Source organism: Lissotriton vulgaris, chromosome 5 (assembly GCF_964263255.1).
Source record: "Lissotriton vulgaris chromosome 5, aLisVul1.2, whole genome shotgun sequence".
Lineage (NCBI taxonomy): Eukaryota > Metazoa > Chordata > Amphibia > Caudata > Salamandridae > Lissotriton > Lissotriton vulgaris.
Genome location: NC_141693.1, coordinates 818,488,453 through 818,508,405, shown reverse-complemented (window position 1 = coordinate 818,508,405; position 19,953 = coordinate 818,488,453). Strand labels below are relative to the sequence as shown.

Below are 19,953 nucleotides of genomic sequence, written 5' to 3'. Positions count from 1 at the left end.
CATTCTGACACATTGACTAAGTCTTTGCACCATGGGGTGATAAATTTGACCCCTGTAACTCTGGGATAGAAGAAACGCTGTGGAGAATGCTATATCGCTAAGGAATGTATCAGATATTGTAACAGTCTGGCGTTCCTCCATATCTAGGGTGGTATAATCAGACTCCCAAATCTGACTTTTTCCTCTGGGTATTGGGTAATGTTTGTAAGGCCAATTCACAAAGGGTCTTTGCTTTCCTGGCAGAGGCTCGCAGTCGTGGCAGGTTCCCGTATTTGTGGCGGGGGACCCGCACTCCTGGTTTGACCTCCACAATGAGTAACAGCAGTGTAAAGTTTCTGACCAGAGTGCAGGCCCCCGCCACGTGTGTGGACCCCTGCCACAAGTGTGGAGGTCATTGTGAACTGAGCCCTGTGTATTTATTGGATAACCTCATGCCTAGTAGCCAGGATTTACATGTTTATCCTAGCTTTAATTGTAGGATTTTTATACAGTTCAAGTCAGAACAATAGCACCTCAGGCCCAGTTTTACAAACATCGTGCGCGGTGTTTGTGTCATAAAATTGAACCAGACCAGAAAAAAGTTGTTTTATTTAGTTATTTACTTTCCAGCACAAAACTTGTTTTGCACTGAAAAGTTGACTAAAAGTAACATAAAGCAGAGCTAAGCGCCATTTTGCGTTACTTACTTTCAAGGGGGAGTTACATGGGTGGTACATAGGCATGCCCATGCCACCATCCATGCTTTTTGAAGCAAAACCCTATTTACTAACATCAGAAGACAGGGTTTTGCACAACAAAATACACCACTTTGAAGCATGTGTTAAAAAGAATAAATGCCCTCATTTCTCCTAAAACTTCCCACTTTTCATGTGTGTTGTACTATGCAGCACACATCCAATGTGGGGCACTTTTTTAGAGTTAGTCTAACCATAGTATAGGGTAACCTACCAGTTCAAAAGAATCCTACGCTATTCTCACTCACGCACCCTTGCACTCTGGCACAAAAGTGAATGTTCGGCAGTCAGCACCCTGATTGTGCACCACCGGTAAAAAGAGGGGAAGAGAGAGCCATATCTCTGTTGATATGGGGCTGTGCTTCTCTCTCCCTCTCATGCAAAGCAGCGTTTGTGAGTGCTGATCTGTTAGTGCGCATGTTTTGTAAATCTGGGCCTTAGTGAGGGATTTGTCAAGGGTATACGGCTGAGCAGCATCCGGATACCTTTCTTTATCAAGAAGCTTCTGAAATCTTGCAGGACTTCCCAACTGACATATCTGAGAAATATTGGCACATCTGAGGAATAAATGTGTGAGCTAAAAATATTTGTTTTTGCTGCTGATGGAAGTGAACTTAAGTATTATCAATGCTAGGGGATACATATAAAAAGCAAATAGAAGAATGAGACAGAGACAGATCTATGATGAGATGTCTGCTTGGCTATGGTGTCAAATGTTAATATCGGACTTATAATAATGTTAAATCCCTCAGAGACTGTGTCTGATGGAGATTCTGTAGGAGACCTCAGAAGTTGCTCACACAAGTAGTAGTCCCCTTCCTCTCGAAGCCTAGAATTTCCTAGACATTAATCCCTCTGCTTTTCTGGTTGGATTAGCCCAGTATGCTAAAATTCATTTAGACATAAAGACAAATGGCCATGTCCACAGAAACGAAACAGAAACCAATACATATTGTTTTTTTAATGTGTTGGGTTTGGTGACCCTATTTGAAATCAACAATGTGAGATGGGCAGCTATTTTGGGATTTCTGAGTAGGCTTGGATGTAAAATTCTGCTCTGCTTGCAGAATTTGCAGAATTTATAGACAGTTTCTGCTCTTGAGCCGGGATTTTGCGAGCGCTTGCAAGCACAGCGAGATTTTCAGGCCACCCACTGGCGCCAACGAGACTTGCTGGCCGCCTGCAAGCACCAGCGAGACTTGCCAATGGCCAGCAGGTGCTCGAGAGACTTGACAGTCTCTAACACAGCTTTATGGCACGCGTGCCACATCCACACCGTTCACACACAATTTCAAGCGCTAGAACGCACGTTGTGTTCCTGAATGTCAAAAACATAGCATGTATGGGCTTGTTGAGCATCTCTGCCCACACGTTGGATTCCGCAGAATCTCGCTGAGTTTTTGGGCCACTCTGCGGAATTCCGGTTAGTAGAACTCCGCGAGCTCCGCCCAGGCTTATTTCTGAGTATTATTACTTCCTTGTGTGTGTTATTTATGTCATGTATAGCACTTTTCTTATTTCAATCTTTCATAATATTGTACAATATATGTTTATTGGTGCAATTTTATCCATGCATCATGGAAGAGGATTTTGCGCACATACACAATTTTCTTTTACAGTCCCTGAGATGATGCACACAGTATAGGTCTTGTAATGTTCCAAATGCAGATTCATTTGTTCTGTTTAACCCTGCCTGTAAAATGTTCATTGTTCATTGTGGTGAGAAGTTTTCAATCTCATCATTTTTAACATAATACAGTAATGTTTGTGAATAGCTTGAAATCAGAGAATTACACTCAAACACAGTTGTCATAATGTTCAAGTGTGAAATAACTCTTGGAATTTTACCTATGAAATTGTGAATAATGGAGTATAAAATCTGCACAAATAACACATTCGTTGTCCCTATTTCAGACACTCTCCAGAAGGACAAATGTATGTGAAATTGCATTGATTGAATGGTGGGGGCAACCACAAATCTAGTCATAGTAGATTACCTCTGTTAAACAACATGTCTGAAGATTGCTACCTCCGATAATTAATAATTTACTCAATATGATGTTGAGAACTATATTTTGCTCTATAGAGGAACTATTAGCTAGACTATGTCTCCTTTATACAACAACAGAAGTCCTCTATCCAGTGAGTAAGGCAATGCCTACTCTGCACAGCAACACAAAACAAAAAAAGGCTCTTTGACGCCAGTTTGGAAATCTTCAGAAAAGCCCACCTTGAAATTAATAACCTATTGTTGTCTGTCAGAGCAGACATATCAACAGAAATAATTTGAAAATGACATTAGGGTGTTTAAAAAATAGTTGTAAGGTTTAAAAATTCTGCACATGTTTTATGTTACATATCTTAGAAACCTTTTTATACTCTGCATTGAAATTGAATTTACTACTCCTTTACAGACCTCTAACCATTATAGTGCAGGGCAACTGATGTGATATACTTCAATACTATGCAAATGATTGAGGGATTTTAGAAAGGTATAATGAATGTAACTATGATAGGTTCACTTGAAAAGTGTAAAATATCTATTGCTAAATGAACAGAAATATTTTATGAATATCACATTTCAGACATTTTGTTTTGCAAAAAGTAATTGAAATATATAAAAGAAATCCCCCCAGACAGCCAATAATAACCTTTCTGGGGGTTCCTTAATCTGTCTAGTTTCAATGATAGGCATTGTAGAAATCAATTGCACATCCTCAAAATAAGATTATATTATTCTTCTCTATATATTCTCTGATAGGTGATTTAATTAAAGCAGTGAGAGGTAAGTGAATTCTTTGAGCACAAATTGATGGATCTTATAAAAAACAAATTCTAGTGAACTTATGATAATCTATTTTTGTGTACACAGACCTTCTCACTAAAGAAAAAGGTGAGTCTGATGGTCTTTCTATTAATATAGCAATTATGATCTCTTTAAGTGGTATTTTGCTGTACATTTACACAGTAACGCATTGATCCCAGTTCATTTTTGTCAAGCTTGGGAGCAGTTTCTGTGACATCATTATCAGCAACATTAGTGTGTTCTTGCCTAAAGCTCTACAATTTGGAAAATCTTCTATGCTTAGATGCCAGGCCCGTTGCCCGAAGTATATTTTTAGAGAGTTAGGGTCCCTGGCTATGTCCAATCATTAAAAATGTGAACTATTGGTACATTCTTTCCCAAATATCTCTAGAGAAAAACGTACAGTTTTCAAGGTTTTACAGAACACAATACTTTTTGGTCATTGTTGATGTGCTTATATTTGAAGGAATACATGGCATTTTAAGGTACATTCCAGAGCACACCCAATCAACTTTCCATGTTCCACCCTGAATTTGCTGCACACCATGGCCCTACAGACAGTGGATTTTTAGTCTTGGTAAAGCCCCAGGCCTGTGTGCCAAAAAGGGCATAACATGCTGTCTGCCATTCCTATGAGGCTCCAAAATATTTTTGTTAGAACTATGAATGTAAAATGTGCAAATAAACAACTGTAAGAATATAACATTCACCAAAATTCTTCTGAACTTTCAAGCACAATATGGTGATTGTCAAAAGTGTCGACAACTTTAGTACTGACCGCCCTATATCTTTTTTTTTACAATGTACTGTTTTTTGTTTGCTGTTCATCCCAAACAAAAGGGATTCTGTCTAGGATGGGTCAAGCAACATCAGGTCCAGCAATATCAGGAGGCAGAGGGCATCTTCTTCGGGTCAGGAGAGCATTGTCTACTATGTGTAAAGTAGTGGTTTCCTTACTCAGAGTGAGTTGAGGCCACACTGGTAGTCATGCATGTGTAAATTACTTAATTTACATGTTAAAGGCATTCACAAATGGTGACCATGCAGTAGTACGTCAACTTCCTTATGTTTAATATCATTCAAGATGGTCTAAAGTTGTGCATGAGTTAATGCTATGCTATAACAGGGGCAGATAATGGGTGTTTGAGGATTTGAGTATCTTGCTTTTGTGAATATTTACACATATTTTTCTGGCCCATTCGTTCTATGGAAATGGTCGGAGATTTAATTCTTTTTAGGTGTGTGAGAACTTGCCTTTGGAAAGTGGGAATGGCCCGGAACTCTGGCAAAAATGGGGTTGCATACAGGAAAGGGTTTCCCCAAGAGCAAATATATTTTCCTGGTGCAGAAAAAAGGCAACAGCAGATGCAAGTTCTTAATTATGAAAAAGAAGACCAGTTGTTGGGTAAATACTTTTTAATTTAACTAGTGCCTGTATTTACCTTCATTCTTTTTTTCCTCTGGTGACAGGTAACATCTAAACCCAATATTAGTTGAGCTCTGAAAATTATCTTATCTACTTGCAGGAAGAGCTAACAGATGAATCATAGACCTTGATTATCCATAATGCAAGAGGTAGCAGAAGTGACATCTTGGTCTTTGACTTACGTGACATCATAGAAATTGTCATCATATGACCTTTGGCCGCAGTCATCCCAGAAAGTGACATCTCATGACATTTGACCGCACACATCACATAAATTGACATAAATATTAAGAACAGCATAATAAGAGCCAGATTAGTAGTTATTAAGACACAATGCCTTTTTCACGTGTCCTACTGTAGTGTAGTTCCTATATTCCCAATAGGCTCCGCGCATTGGAATAATATATCCTATAGATATGACGTTGGACTTAGGTCAGTAGGTCTCTATCGAATATACGAAACTTAATTGTGAGTGCCAGCTAGCTCAGAGGTCACTAGAAACATTCTTGAAGTCACAAGAAGGGATTAGTTTCTGACAACCACATAAACATGACAACTTTGTTTCCCTAGGACTGGAATAACTATATTCAGAGTCATGGAAACAATAGATAAGTATTTCACTCAGTCAATCGTGTATGCTTCGTTTCTACAGAGTTTGGAGAGAAATAGTGAGATGGGCGTTTTCAATAAAAGGTTTATTGAACAGTCTTCTTTCTTATGCAAGAGAGGTGAACTGCTACAATTGTTAGACAGAATGCAAAGTATACTGCGTACAGTGAGAATAGTATTATAAAATATTACTGAAAGAGCATTGTTTGGTTTCTAAGCCATTTAAAAATACATACATAAATAACACAGGCTAAAATACTCAACTGGTGCTTCTAAAATACACCTACCCCAATGTACCTAACCTAAGTCCAGTACAAGCGAGGAAGTAAGTATGGTCTTTAGCATAGTTTTAGTTTTGCCAAGAATCTACCACAGGTTTCTCTAGGTTCTAATCAGCTCCATACCTTGGATTGAAGCTGTCTGGTATCTCTGTCTCGGGACTCAATTTCCCAACACCCCACAAGGGGAGTCATAAACACTGGAGCTGGATTTCTCAGCAGAGGAGGGCAGCTTCCTGATCAGTGTGTCAGCTGGAGAGTCGGCTTCCATCAGCACTTGCTGTAGCGAGCTGAGTCGGGCAAGTAGGTCATTGAACTGCTCCGAACCACTGTACTTTGCCTTAGCAAGGGAAGGTATATTTATACCTTGAAGGTGTTTAGGAATGCCATGTTTGACGTAAAGTCTGGCATATGAACGTCATGAATGAACCCCTAGGGAATAGTTCATTGTAAAACAAACTGAGTTCTTGGAGAAATCAATATTCAAGCAAGGGGAAGTCCCCTAACTGCTTAAGCTGGTTTTCCAAGAAATCGTTGTGACGTTTGGTGAACGGATGGAAGTAGCCATGCCTGTATTTGGGTTGCATGGGCTATGCCTAAATAAGGGCTTGATTTCTATGACTATTTAAGGGCAACGTGAATTGTACCTATATAAGGGCATGAATCGGGAAAATTCATTCCGGACCTAAAACGCCACACAACACCCACTCCACTTTCTTGTGTCCGACTTCTACTAAGTTCTAAACACGTTAAACATATCTAAACATGATGTGTTAAAATCCACCCAAACACATAAAAATGCATTGGTACCGGTTGTACACAAAAAGAGCATTTGTGCTGTACCCATTTAAAGCAATGCTTCATTCAAAGCATATAGTTTGACATTTGAAAATGCTATCCGAATGAATCACAAAAATACATTTATGAAATGGCTCGTAAAATACAGAAAATACAGAAGAAAAAGGTGCCGAAACCATTTCATGTCATATTACAGATAACTGTTGGTATGAGGACAAGGTCAAATATTGTCTCTGGAAGAATTCTAGTTCTCTATGAATAGTTCTACTTTAAGCAGAATAATTTGTGCCAAAAATAAAAAATACAAATTTGGAAAAATACAAAAAGCTAATCATAGAAAAAAAGAGTTTCAAAGTTAGAACTTTGTTTTGAAAAATGAAGGTCAAATTCAGAGTCTCTCAGAACACTTTGTGCCAAATCAAAAGTCAGTGTTGGTATTTGGAGAAAACATCAAATCTTCTAAGTCTGTAAAAAATGTGTCCACCATTGTAGGTGAGAGTTGGATTACCTCGTTAATAAGATCAACCGCACATAGATGCGAAGCATCGCCGTCAGCATTGGTCGCATTAGCAATGTTGGAATTGGAAGATATCTGTGTGCCTGTTTCCTCTTGTACCTCAGCAGTAGCATTTTGCGTCTGTGAGATCTCAATGAATGCTGTCATCAGAATTGGTAGCCGCTAGGGACAACACAGTGCATGGGCCGTTACTGGTTCAAGCAAAGTATCAACATCCATTGGCATGACTGATGGGAGTGGCAGACATGTGTCTAGCACGCATTCTTCTCCGCATAGCAGGCATTGTAGAACAGGTAAAAGGCAATCTTTCCAAATTGGTCTGAATGATAGAAACCATGTGGTATTCAATTCTCTTAGATGAGGTACTCCCAAAATTTGGACGATGCACTCCCGACACTTCATCGCCAGTACAGTGGTGCCCCACGGTGAACTGGGTGTCGCTTGTGGATTGACTTGCCATATCGCAACAGTAGGAGCAAAAATAGTATCCCTGCAGCGAGTCCCAAAATGAGAGGCAATCCGTCAAACACAGAGTGCATGAAGTTTGGAAATATGCCTAGGACTGCTTCAAAACGTGCTAACAGTCCCGAAAAAACTGTCTTAAATACATGTAAAATACCACTTGTATTGGACATGTTTAAGACGCAACATTTCCAAGAAATGTATAGGGCAATTTGTAATTAAGAGGGCATGTATCTCCTTGCGACTTGCAGATCATAGGCCTCTTTGGCCGAGGTCATTGGCACAGGTTTTTGCAAAAGAATCGCTTTCATTCTGCTTAAAGAATCAATTTGTATAGAAGAGATGTTCAGTGAAGGCCATAACGGTGACTCCCGGTCTGTCTTGGTTTTTGGAAACAATACAGCAAGTGACCCTGGCTGACACAGTTACTAGATAGGGTACACCTGACAACATGCTACAGCAACTGTGATCATTTAACATGAGGTAACTTCCATTAGAAAGCTGTACAAAAATTGGATCAATCACTGCAGCTGGTAAACCTTGCAGGTGGCAGGATAAGTTGTTAGAGGAACCATCGCAGGCCCCGTGTAAATTAACACCATGACAAAGAGTACCGCTTACTGCATTTTCACAATTTTTACCGTTAAGAAACACTTCTTTTCCCCCACTCCAACATCTCTGTGTGTGTGGTAATTCTCAGGATGTCTTGATGTATTCTTTACCCAACCTTTCATATGTGCCTTCTGGTATGTGTTTTAGGCAATACTTAAAATGGAAAATTGTAACAGACAGAGTGATTGTTCCGTGTATAATCCATTCTGTGGCTGGTCTTTCAGCGACAGTCAATGGCAATCTTTCCAGTTTCTCAATGCTCAGCACTGTATAGTCTGCTCCCCTCTGTGCCAGTTTGATCTGTTTATCAGTGAGATTGAATTCTGAAAACAGTGACGTAGTATTGTTTAAACACCAAGGCACATAGCCTGAACAAAGGTTTTGCAACGTCCAGCCTAATAGCATGATAGAACGTATTTGCGACTGACCATGTTGCAACATGATCAAGTCCAGTTCCATGATGTCTATAGCAGAGGATACTATGCTGTCCAAAGAATATATCCTGGACAACATAGTTGTTAACCCATTGTCAACTACAGAGAGAGTTTTCTCTAAATAAATACGACCAATTTCTCGTATTCGTTCTGCAGTCTCTGCTTGCGTAATCTTCCATGCTTCCTTATAAGCAGCATAGATACCGGCATATATAAACGTTTATGGCCCTAGCAAGAATTTCCTAAGATCAGCGCCATCTTTAAGTAAAGGTAAGTGTTGTTTTACATTCTTAAGTGTAGATCTATGTAACTGTTCAAGGCACAGTTTCCCTACACTGTATGTTGTTACTATTCCTGGATGCTGTCTCGGAACATATTTTGGATCTGGCCTAGTGAATTGGAACCCCCATGTTTTAGTCAGGAATCTATCTTGACAGTTGTTTGTGTCTGTGGGCCAGATTAACCATTTTTTCCAATTTGGATATGTTCTGTTGTGATGCAAAATTGTATGTACGTCGACCTCCCCCTCTGAAGTGTTACCACTAACAGGTGTAGGTATGGACGGATTGTTTAGGTCTTTTATCTTGGCTAACCCAAGACAAGATGTCTGTTGGACAGTGTCATTCAAAAACATAATTTGCTTTGGGATGATGCAGGCTCTAAATAAAGCTTCTATCCTCTGCACTTGTGGCCCAGACTGTTTTCGCCTCAATGTTGTGTTTCCAAAAGTCGAAACCTAGTGAAGACAGCTGAGCATAAAAGGCTGCAGAATAAATGTGCTTGGTATTTCTCAATATACTTTTCATTCCTGTCTTATTAACATTTTTAGAGTAAAATGATTCTGGTTTGGAAGTATGAAAACCTGAAAAGTATGGACATTTCCCAAAAATGTTTTTGAGCTACCCTTTGGTGGCGTAGGACAATGTTCCCATTGGTTGTACGTCAAAACATTTCTAGGATTTGCAGATTTGTGCAAGAAATGATGACCATAGTAATTATACCAAAACATTAGTTCATAATCTGATGAACCTTCTAAGTATTCATGATTTGTAAAAACAGCAGACATCATATTATTAACAGTCTCAAAGTCCCAATCATCAGAAAAGGTACTAGATGAAACAAAGTCATTCAAGGAAGTCTTGAACTGGTGTGGAATCTTAAACAGCTCTGACGGGCCAAAAATGTCAAAATCAGTTCTGTCCCAAACTATATTACCAGGTATAGGAACGGCTCTGATGTTCACTGATAACAAGTCTCTTTGTTCACGATGAGATGATTTGTGTGGCTTGAGTAGTAAGTTGATGTTCTTACTTGCTGTGTCCTTTTTAACATATCTTCCATTTATCAGCATTCCCAAAGGTATTACCAGAGTCAACCAAAGTATGAGAAAAAGTATACTCAGCACAATCCAAAGTTCAATCCATGGTGAAGCCAGATAAGTCTTTTCCATGTGATGAAAAATTTTTGTTGCTTGTTCTTTCAAAGTTCTTTTTACTGGCGTTGTTTCAGGTTCACTGGGATCCTCAGAAAACGTATCAAAGTTAATGAAATAGCCAGAGGCAGTTCGGTCAATTGAAGGTATTGCATCAGGATTCGTTGAAATCGCTGGAATCACTTGAACCCTTGTTACATTTGTGTAGTTGGATGCTACTTGTTGTAGACAGGCGTTTCTTGACGAACTGTTATTTGAGTTTCAAGGGGTACAAGTGCCATAGCTTTGTTGTTTAGTCCTTCATTTCGCACTGCAGATTCTTAAAAGGTGATGACTCTCTCAGTTTGAACCTCTTGGATAGTAGCCAGATTAGGCGTCTGCTACATTGGCGGAGTCCTATTGGCCTACTGCTTATGATCGGCCACATGATGTGGTTTGACCAGGTCGATGGACACAAACCTGTTCTCCTTTTTATTGTCTGTAGGAAGGCCCAAATTCCTTCTTGCCCGCGATCTTTTCTCTGACTAGATCCCCAAGCTTAGGAATCTAGACAGGCCTTGCTGGGACGGTCAGTTTTCTTTAGTGGTGGTTGGCTTCAGGAACACATTACTTTGTTTCGTTCTTATTTCATTTAAGTCCTGTAAAACAGCCAAACGGTCTTTGATATCAAAGGGTTTTTGGTCTACCACTGAAGTCTGACAATCGAGGTACGACACTATCATTGTGGTTCCAAAAAGGACTTCATATGGAGTGATACACCTAGAGAACTTCTTGGCAGATTGTTAAGACTACGTTGAACACTTATTAGATGTTTGACCGACCCGTCACCTGAGCCTAATACCTTAGCTGTTATAGATTGCTCTATGTCCCTTTTTTTTCTCTCCACTACCGAATTTCCCTCCGGATGGAATGGACTAGAGTACCACAATACAACGCCCAATTTGGCTATGGCCTCCTAGTAAGCTTGAGAGCTAAACGCAGGACCCTGGTCAGAATGTAACGTGCCAATTGCGAATGTGCCGATAAAGACTCGCAAATCTTTTATAACAGTTCGAGCGTCAGCCGAGTGCTGAGGCCACATCGAAATAAATCTTGTCTTAATATTTGTGGGATTGCATTTGACCATAGGGACGTCTGCGTGTAGATAGTCTAATGCTGTCTCACACTGGTGTCTGTACTGGGCTGGCTATGCTATAGTCTGGTATCATGCGGCGTTCTGTGCTGCGATCTCTATTGCAGTCTATGCAGTTAATCACAAACATGTGAATGTGAGCATTCATTCCTGGCCACTAGTACATCTCCTTAACAGTTAATATTGTTTTTGAGATCCCTTGATGTATCAGACCCTCTCCCAAATGTGTTTCGTGTATCAAAGCTACTCTACATTTCCTGTTTGGAATCACTCGATCCCTCACTCCAGGGATTCGAGCAAAAGGAATGCAGTTTGCATCAATTATGTATGAGTATTTGAGTGGAAACGTATTAGGTAACGCTGCACCGCTGCCTTTGCTTGTAGCATTGACAGCTACCATTATTTCGCCATCTATTTTCATTTTTGATTGAGTGATTGCAGCTATAGAAGCAGTTTGCACAGCTGCCTTCGCGGCTTCATCAGCCAATTAATTCCCTGCAACGTGAACGCCATCACGTTGATGACTCAGCGTATGTATCATTTGAGTGTTTTGTAGTCCTTGTCGTAACTGAACTACTTTTTCCCAAAGAAATGTATACATGATTGTGCCACCTTTTGCATCTTTGTAACCGTTTTGAATCCAGTTTTGTAAGTATTCATTGTAAGATTGAACACAATAATACGAATCGCACACTATGAGTGTGGGGAATTCGCGATCTGTATTTTTAAGCGCCGTCTTAAATGCTTGTAGTTCAGCTTGCTGAGCTGTAACATCTCCTAGAGATTGTGTTTTAGTGACCATTGGTTGGAATTTGCCATCAAGCCAACCACCTTTAACGATCGCGCATGCAGCACTATAGGCTTGTTTACCCCCGTAGCGGGTTGAGCTGATCTGTCAGTATAAATTATACATTCATACTGCTCTAGAGGTAGAATTTCAGTAGGCAGAGGACATTCTTGTTCGTATTGTAGAAATGCTTGTGTTTGCAAATAATGGTCAAAAACGTATTCAACCTCTGTTGCAACAAGAGAATTAACCCGTTGTATCCATCTTGGATGTAAAGCTTCAGCATTTGGAATGCTCGCTTTTGTCACTGCTTCTAAGGCAGGTACTGGAGTTACGATCATTATGCGTTTACCCTGTGCGAGGGCTTTCTCTTTTGCTACTGCAGTTTGAACCGCTGTCAGAATTTTTTCTGTTGAAGTAAACTTCATTTCCAATTGTGTGTACAAGTGTGATTTGTAAGCTATTGGTACTTTGTCACCTTCGTTAAAAGTTAAGTACATGAATCTGCATTGTCCTGGAATGATTCGGATCACTAAGTTGCGTACGTTTACGCGTGTTTTTAAATGTTTTCTTGCTAACATGTCTGTTTGCAATGAACGCAGAATTTCAGTGTGTTATTGCCTCCAATTAACTGTTTTAAAATCAGGTTTGATTAATTCGTAGAGAGGTTTAACCCTTTCTTCGTACTTTAGAATATATGTTCTTCCAAAATTTAGGAAACCTAAAATTGACTGTAGGTTTTTCAGTGTTTTTGGAGGTTGGAGCAGCGCACATTTTTCTAAAAAGTTTGCTGCCAGGCTTTCGCCTTCACTTGAAAGTTCATATCCTATGAAAAGGACGTTGAGATTGGCAATTCTTGATTTCTTAAAATTTAATTTATACCCTTCAGAAGCGAAGCCAAGTATGATGGTATTCACCATGTTCAAGTGCCTTTCCAAGTCATCGTTTGTTAGATAGATGTCATCTACATATGATAAGGCTTCATCATCATATGTTTGTAGAAACTCTGTTACTCTAGCTGAAAATAACCCAGGACTGTTCTTGAATCCTTGAGGGAGACAACAGAATTGACGCTGTGTCCCCATAATTGAGAAAGCGGTCAAATACCTACTTTCTGGTGCAATGTTTTGACAGAAGAAACCATTAGAAATATCTAATGTGGTTTTGCATTTTTTACACACAATGTTATTCATTAATGTTGCACTATGTGCATTTTTTACTGCAAAAGTTTTGCAACAAGAGTTTAAGTGTCTGTAATCCAATATTATGAAATATGTATTGCCTGTTTTGGAGACAGGAAACATAGGATTGTTCATTGATGAGATGCAAGTTTCAATCACCCCTTGGTATTCAAGTTGATCTAATATCTCCCTGACCTGTTTTTTAGCTTCTTGCTTAACTGGGTACTGCTTTTGTGCAGTTGGTTGATTTTTTAGTTGGGTTTTATGGTGAGGAGAATTCGTATCCCATCCTACATGATTTTTATATAATGCAGGAGCCTGGGCTACTGCCCATTTCAGGGCATAGGTATATTTTAAATGAATTGGAATTTGGTTGGAGAAGGCTGGCATAATGATGTCTTCTCCATGTGGGCACCCCCTGACAAATTGTGGTTGCCAGTCTTGCTCAGCTAGAAGAATGTCATAACCCTTTGAAAGTCGCTCCCAAAAGATGGCGCTCACTTTTCTTGGTATGTCCCCCTCCATCCGGAGTGTTATTTCATATAGCGTATGTGGACAACAAACCCTGGCATCTGCAGTTTCAACTTGAATGAATTCATTCAAGTGCACTGTCTCCAGATGATCCTTCAAGTTCTTGCAAGCTATGGTGACTTCTGCTGCGCTGTCCAACATTGTGTCTGAGCCCATTCCCCGTTCTTGAGTTGTGTTCTCAAGATCCTCGGCATGTCTGATTTTTAGACCTGCTACCTTCTTTTTGGTGAATTGAGGTTTCTTGTTTTTCTGAACGTGTTGATCATCTTTGGACTTCACGCGTTCTTCCTTGTGTTCTGATCGTCCTGTTCTTTTGGATTTCTGTGACGAAGTCTGAAAGGTACACGAGGAACGTGTATCAGTATCTTGATAGCTGTCAGGTTTTCTCCAATTATCCCTAATCCTGAGGTTATACCTCCTTTCAGAGGGCTCCTTTTGAGGAGACCTAGCTCTGGATTGAGAACGCTTCTATTTAGAAGTTTGTTTAATGTTTTCCCACTTCTTTTTTGGAGAAGTAGGAGTGTTTTTAGTAAAGGCCTTTTCAGGACTTTCTGACAGTTGGGGTTTAACTGTGTAATTCTATAACATTTTGTATATTACCAAGCAATTGTTCATCCAACATTGATTCAATGTCTGGGTCATGTCTGTAGTTGGCTAAAGCTAGCCATATTGCTCCTGGTCTACCTAGTGGACCGAGCCTGGTATTGTGATTTATATGTTTCAGGGCACCTTTAAACCAGAGCGCATGCTCTTGGTAAGTTAGTGGAATTTCAATATCCTTGAAAGGGATGTATTCCACTGGTGGTTCATCTTCTTGGTAGAAGTGAAACACTTGTATTACTGGATTTGCTTCAGTGAAGATTATCCATGAATAGAATACCTCGGTCTGGTGATATTCATGTGCCTCTATCACAAAAACTGCCCTACCACCTCTTGAGTTAGGCCGTTATTTAGTTTTATAGTGATGGCTCTTCTTAAATTTGGAGAAATGATTATAGCATCATCGTGGGTTTCATGGAAACCTGAATAGTTTAAAGCTTGTACGTCGTCATCACCTGTGGCTCCACCTGCCTCGGTGTTGTTGCTGTTATTCGACATTTTGTTGACAGAAAGTTTGCAGACAAGTTTCAAGGAAACAAAGATAAGGTGACAATATTTTGGAACACTGCATCTTTCAACGTTGAACAAACCAAAAAATAATACTTAGGATTTTTGTCCTACTCAGCTATGGCGGATATTATCCCTTTACCCACTCCAGACGTCTATTAGAGTATTACCGAAAAAAGGGGTCTCTGAGAAAAGCACGACTGAGTTACTTTAGTATCTAGCGTTAAATTAGTGCCTTACCAAACGTCGGGCGCCATGTAGTATAGTTCCTATATTCCCAATAGGCTCTGCGCATTGGAATAATATATCCTACAGATATGACATAGGACTTAGGTCAGTAGGTCTCTATCGAATACACTAAACTTAATTGTGAGTGCCAGATAGCTCAGAGGTCACTAGAAACGTTCTCGAATTCACAAGAAGGGATTAGTTTCTGACAACCGCATAAACATGACAACTTTGTTTCCCTAGGACTGGAATAACTATCTTAAGAGTTGTGGAAACTATAGATAAGTATTTCACTCAGTCAATCGTGCATGCTTCGTTTTTACAGAGTTTGCAGAGAAATAGTGAGAAGGGCGTTTTCAATAAAAGGTTTATTAAACCGTCTTCTTTCTCATGCAAGAGAGGTGAACTGCTACAATCGTTAGACAGAATGCAAAGTATAATGCGTACAGCGAGAATAGTATTATAAAATAATACTGTAAGAGCATTGTATGGTTTCTAAGCCATAAAAAAATACATACATAAATAACACAGGCTAAAATACTCAACTGGTGCTTCTAAAATACGCCTACCCCAATGTACCTAACCTAAGTCTAGTACGAGGGAGGGAGTAAGTATGGTCTTTAGCATAGGTTTAGTTTTGCCAAGAATCTACCAAAGTTTTCTCTAGGTTCTAATCAGCTCAATACCTTGGAATGTAGGAGGTCTGGTATCTCTGTCTCGGGACTCGATTTCCCAACACCGCGCAGAGGGAGACAGAAACACTGGATCTGGATTTCTCAGCAGAGGAGGGCAGCTTCCTGATCAGTGCGTCAGCTGGAGAGTCTGCTTCCTTCGGCACTTGCTGGAGCGAGCTGCATTGGTTAAGTAGGTCATCGAACTGCTGTGAACCACCGTGCATTGCCATAGCAAGTGAAGGTATATTTATACCTTGAAAATGTTTAGGAATGCATATGCATGTCATGAATGAACCCCTAGGAAATAGTTGTTCATTGTAAAACTAATTGAGTTATTGGAGAAATCAATATTCAAGCAAACAGATTAAGCTGGTTTTCCAAGAAATCGTTGTGACGTTTGGTGAACGGATGGAAGAAGCCATGCCTGTATTTGGGTTGCATGTGCTATGCCTAAATAAAGGCTTGTTTTATATGCCTATATAAGGGCAACGTGAATTGTACCTATATACGGACATGAATCGGGAAAATTCATTCAGAACCTAAAACGCCACAGAACACTTCATTTTAACTAGGGTACCACCATGATATTACAGAGACTCAGTAATAATATGTCCAGATACGGCCATCATATGCCTGAAACAGGTATTTACAGTTACAGCCTAAAACACCTAGACACAGCCATATTATGTTCAGCCTTTTATTTCTCACTGGGTTTTGCCAGTATTTAATTGTAATTCAGATGCTACTCCTTCTTCGACTGTTCAGTGCAACCTACGCTCCTGCCTTCATTGCTCAAGTCCAGTTTCCAGAGCCTGGTACATCTTCCCGTTCCTTTCAGAAAATGAGAAGCAAACAGGCCACCATGATAATATATATTTAACAAACAAACATGTAACAAATAGAGTACTGGAGACCCAGACCCCTTCAGGGCCTTACTCTTCAAGGACCTGCACACTTCTTTGTGTCGCTTTTCTGTTCCCTTTGAGCACCTCAAAGGCCATCTTTGTAGTGCAAGTATTTTCAAACATGTGGGCAGTGCTTTCTGTACATTATCTGGGACTATACCCTAACCCTTTCGGCGGACATGCCCACGGCCTATCGGGTGCCATGAATATATGAATTCAGAGCTCTGCGCCTTCCCCGCCCCAAGGCGGTCAGTGGAAGGTCACACGCCAACTGCTTTCTTTTTATTATTTACATCAAGCTCGTTAAGTACTACCTGCGTCTCTTGCATATTCGTTGATTTTATTTTTATAAAATGCACTTTGTTTACCAGAGTGCAGCCTAGAACCCTCCTTCTCCAGTGAAGGAGCAGTATGTTGTAGACTATGTACCCCATTCCATGAATGTCTTACCTAGTGTCTCGAATACAGAAAGTGAAAGACGTAATAGAATGCTGGTGTGTGGTCTGGAGTGGGAGGAGGGTCGTCTTTTGGTATTTGGCTTATTTCTGTAACTTTGCAGTCTATGCTTTTCTAGAAGCAAAAAAGTTTTGGTAAACACGTTTCTGTTCCAACTCAGTAGCCGTTGATCATTAATTTTCCGGTTCATTCACGCCTGCCTCAGTTCAGAATTAAGGTGTAAATGCATTTGCATTGATTTTTCCTACTTTACCGCCCATTCTGCATATTTCTAATAGATGTACAGCGCGTATCAGTGAATGGAGACCTTGCTTTACTATAAATATGAGTTGTGGGCAAACCGGTGTAAGGAAAATTCAATTGAGCTGCAATAATACTTATTTGAAAACAAAACACTTTTGCACAGATGTCAGAAACTATGATTATGAAATAAATACGTATCTCATTGGACAGGATGTTGGTCAGTGTACATTGTTGTGCCTTTTTCACAATTTGGTTGATATAAGTTGTAATGTTATTGAACCTAAACACTTGTTTGCTATATTTTCCCACTCAATGTAAATGAAATATTGTAACTTATTTTTCTGTTTTCTTTTGGCCTACTGACATTTATCTTTTAGACTTGCACTTGTTATCCAAGAGTCATAAAGTTTCTATTGTAAAATATGAACTCTTCCACAAAGTACAGATACTATAGATTTTAAAAGCCCACTTTGTCTGTGTAATTTGCACAAAATGATAGATTCCTACGGGAAAAGTTATCAAGGTGTTGTCTTTTCAACACAATTTTGTCATGTTTATGGAAATTATTTTTTGCAGTAAGTAATTGATCCTATGGCTGCTCAAAATTAACTTGTTTATAGTAGCCAAACTGCTCTACAACATAGCTTAAAGACATTGGCAAAGTCAACATCTCTGGCTAAAAACTTATAAGGTCTTAAAGGCGAGACATATTGGCTATGGCAATGCTTGTTTCCATTTGCTATTAACTCTGTTTTGTTATCTTTAGAACTCTGTGCACTTTACACCTGGTAACCAGTGGTAAAGTGCATGTGCTCTCTTTTTCCAACATGGTAACATTGGTGTATACCTCTTTGGCACATTAATTTACCTTTAAGTCTATAGTATATGGTACCATCTGTACCCAGGGCCTGCAAATTAAGTGGCTGTACCACCCATTGTGCTACCCTCTACAGTAGGAGTGCAAAACATGTCTCTAGACCTGACACTGCAGCCTGGGTGTGCAGTTTTAAACTGACATTTTATCCTGGCAAAATAAATCTTTACCAGGCTTAAACTTTCAATTTTAATGCTTATAAGTCACTCCTCAGGTAAAAGCCCTTACGGCAGGGTACATTGCATTTAAAATGCAGGATATGTATATTATATGTTTTGCATGTCCTCCAAAGTCGATTTAACTGGCTCGCCCATAGGTCAACACTGGTTTACACTATTACATTTAGTAAGTGCTACATTCAGTTTTGAAATAGCTAGAAAATGGTCCAGGGACTCATGTTCCTAGTAATTTAAAGTTTCACTTAATGGTCAAGTCAGATTTGATATTACTATTTTGTAAAAGTTGCCATTTCCATGCCTAAAAACCAAGAGGCTTTCTTGACAGTGTCCAGCTGTCACCTGACCGCTGATGGCTCCTGTAGGAGAGTGGGGTCTGCTTCCTATGGTCACCGCCACTTTTTGCTGTGATTCTCTGTTTTTTCGACTTCAGTTTGGCTGCGGGCCTGCTAATCATACCCACAGCCTAGCTGTTCTCTTTCTAAATTGATACCATGTACTTTAGGTACATACCTAATTGGGGATTGGGTCATCTTTGTGAGCCCCTGTATAGTATACCCTAGGTACCCAGGGCATAGGTGCCTCCAAGGCCTACCAGGGGCTGTAGCTTGTATTATGCCACCCCTGGCTGGCCATCCAAACTGACACCACAGGCTGATCAGTCAGCTTGTGCAAGGTGGTGTAGTCACCCCTTGCTTAGATATAGTATACCTATATCTACCCTTATATATAGACATATATACCTGTAAGTCACTCCTATGGCAGGCTTGACAATCCTGAAGGCAGAGTGCTTGGTTTTATGTGAGAGGGTCCTCTAGCATGAGCTGAGCCCTTCTTCAGCTTTCGGAACCATCTCCTTATAGCTGTTCTATGATATAGCCATACCATATACTCTTAACTGAATTATAATCCTCGCAGTTAATGCTAACTTTGGTTTGGCTTTATCGAAACATGTTGTGTAAGGTGTCAAACACGTTGGAATACTACCCCCCACCCCACCAGTCCTGGAGGCGAGGGTAGCATTCCACCCTTCTAGAGGGAGAAGACATGTAGTTACTGCTTTACCCAGTTAAAGTTAAATAGAGCCTCAGCATCACAAAATGGATGCTGCTGCCACAGACACAAGCTGACCTCCTGCTGCTGGACGAACCTCCGGCAGGGGAGGCTTGGACAATAGGTTTCCTTTCCAGGGAGGTGCCAGCACCTCCCCAGACAGGGTTTTGTGTATTGGGGCAGGGAGGGCTGCATCAGCAGATGCTTTTCCAGACATTGCCTGGGGCACATAAGGTGCTCCATGCATAGCCCAGTTCAAACCAGTTGCTGGGGCACTCCAGCCTCACTCTGGCACAAAACTGGACAAAGGGAAAGGGGTGTAACCACCCCCTTCCCAGGTCCACCCATAGGAGGGACCTAGAAGGTAATCCAGCATGTAAAACCAGTATAAAGATGTGGCGATTACCAGGAAGAAAGGGCTGCCATCCAGTTATGAGAGGATAACGGGGAGGCGACAAACAACTACAACTCCCAGACTGCCTTGGGGGAGACTCGTTT

The 19,953-nt window shown here is 40.3% G+C and overlaps 1 protein-coding gene across 1 annotated transcript in view; it reads left to right on the top strand.

Moving 5' to 3' along the window:
* LOC147711641 (E3 ubiquitin-protein ligase TRIM39-like) overlaps positions 1 to 19,953 on the top strand; it is a 579,589-nt gene that overhangs the window by 349,928 nt on the left and 209,708 nt on the right. Inside the window, exons 9-10 of the mRNA XM_086922302.1 lie at positions 3,496 to 3,519; positions 3,607 to 3,627. The gene's annotated coding sequence lies outside the window, so the exon portion shown is untranslated. The remainder of the gene's footprint in view (positions 1 to 3,495; positions 3,520 to 3,606; positions 3,628 to 19,953) is intronic.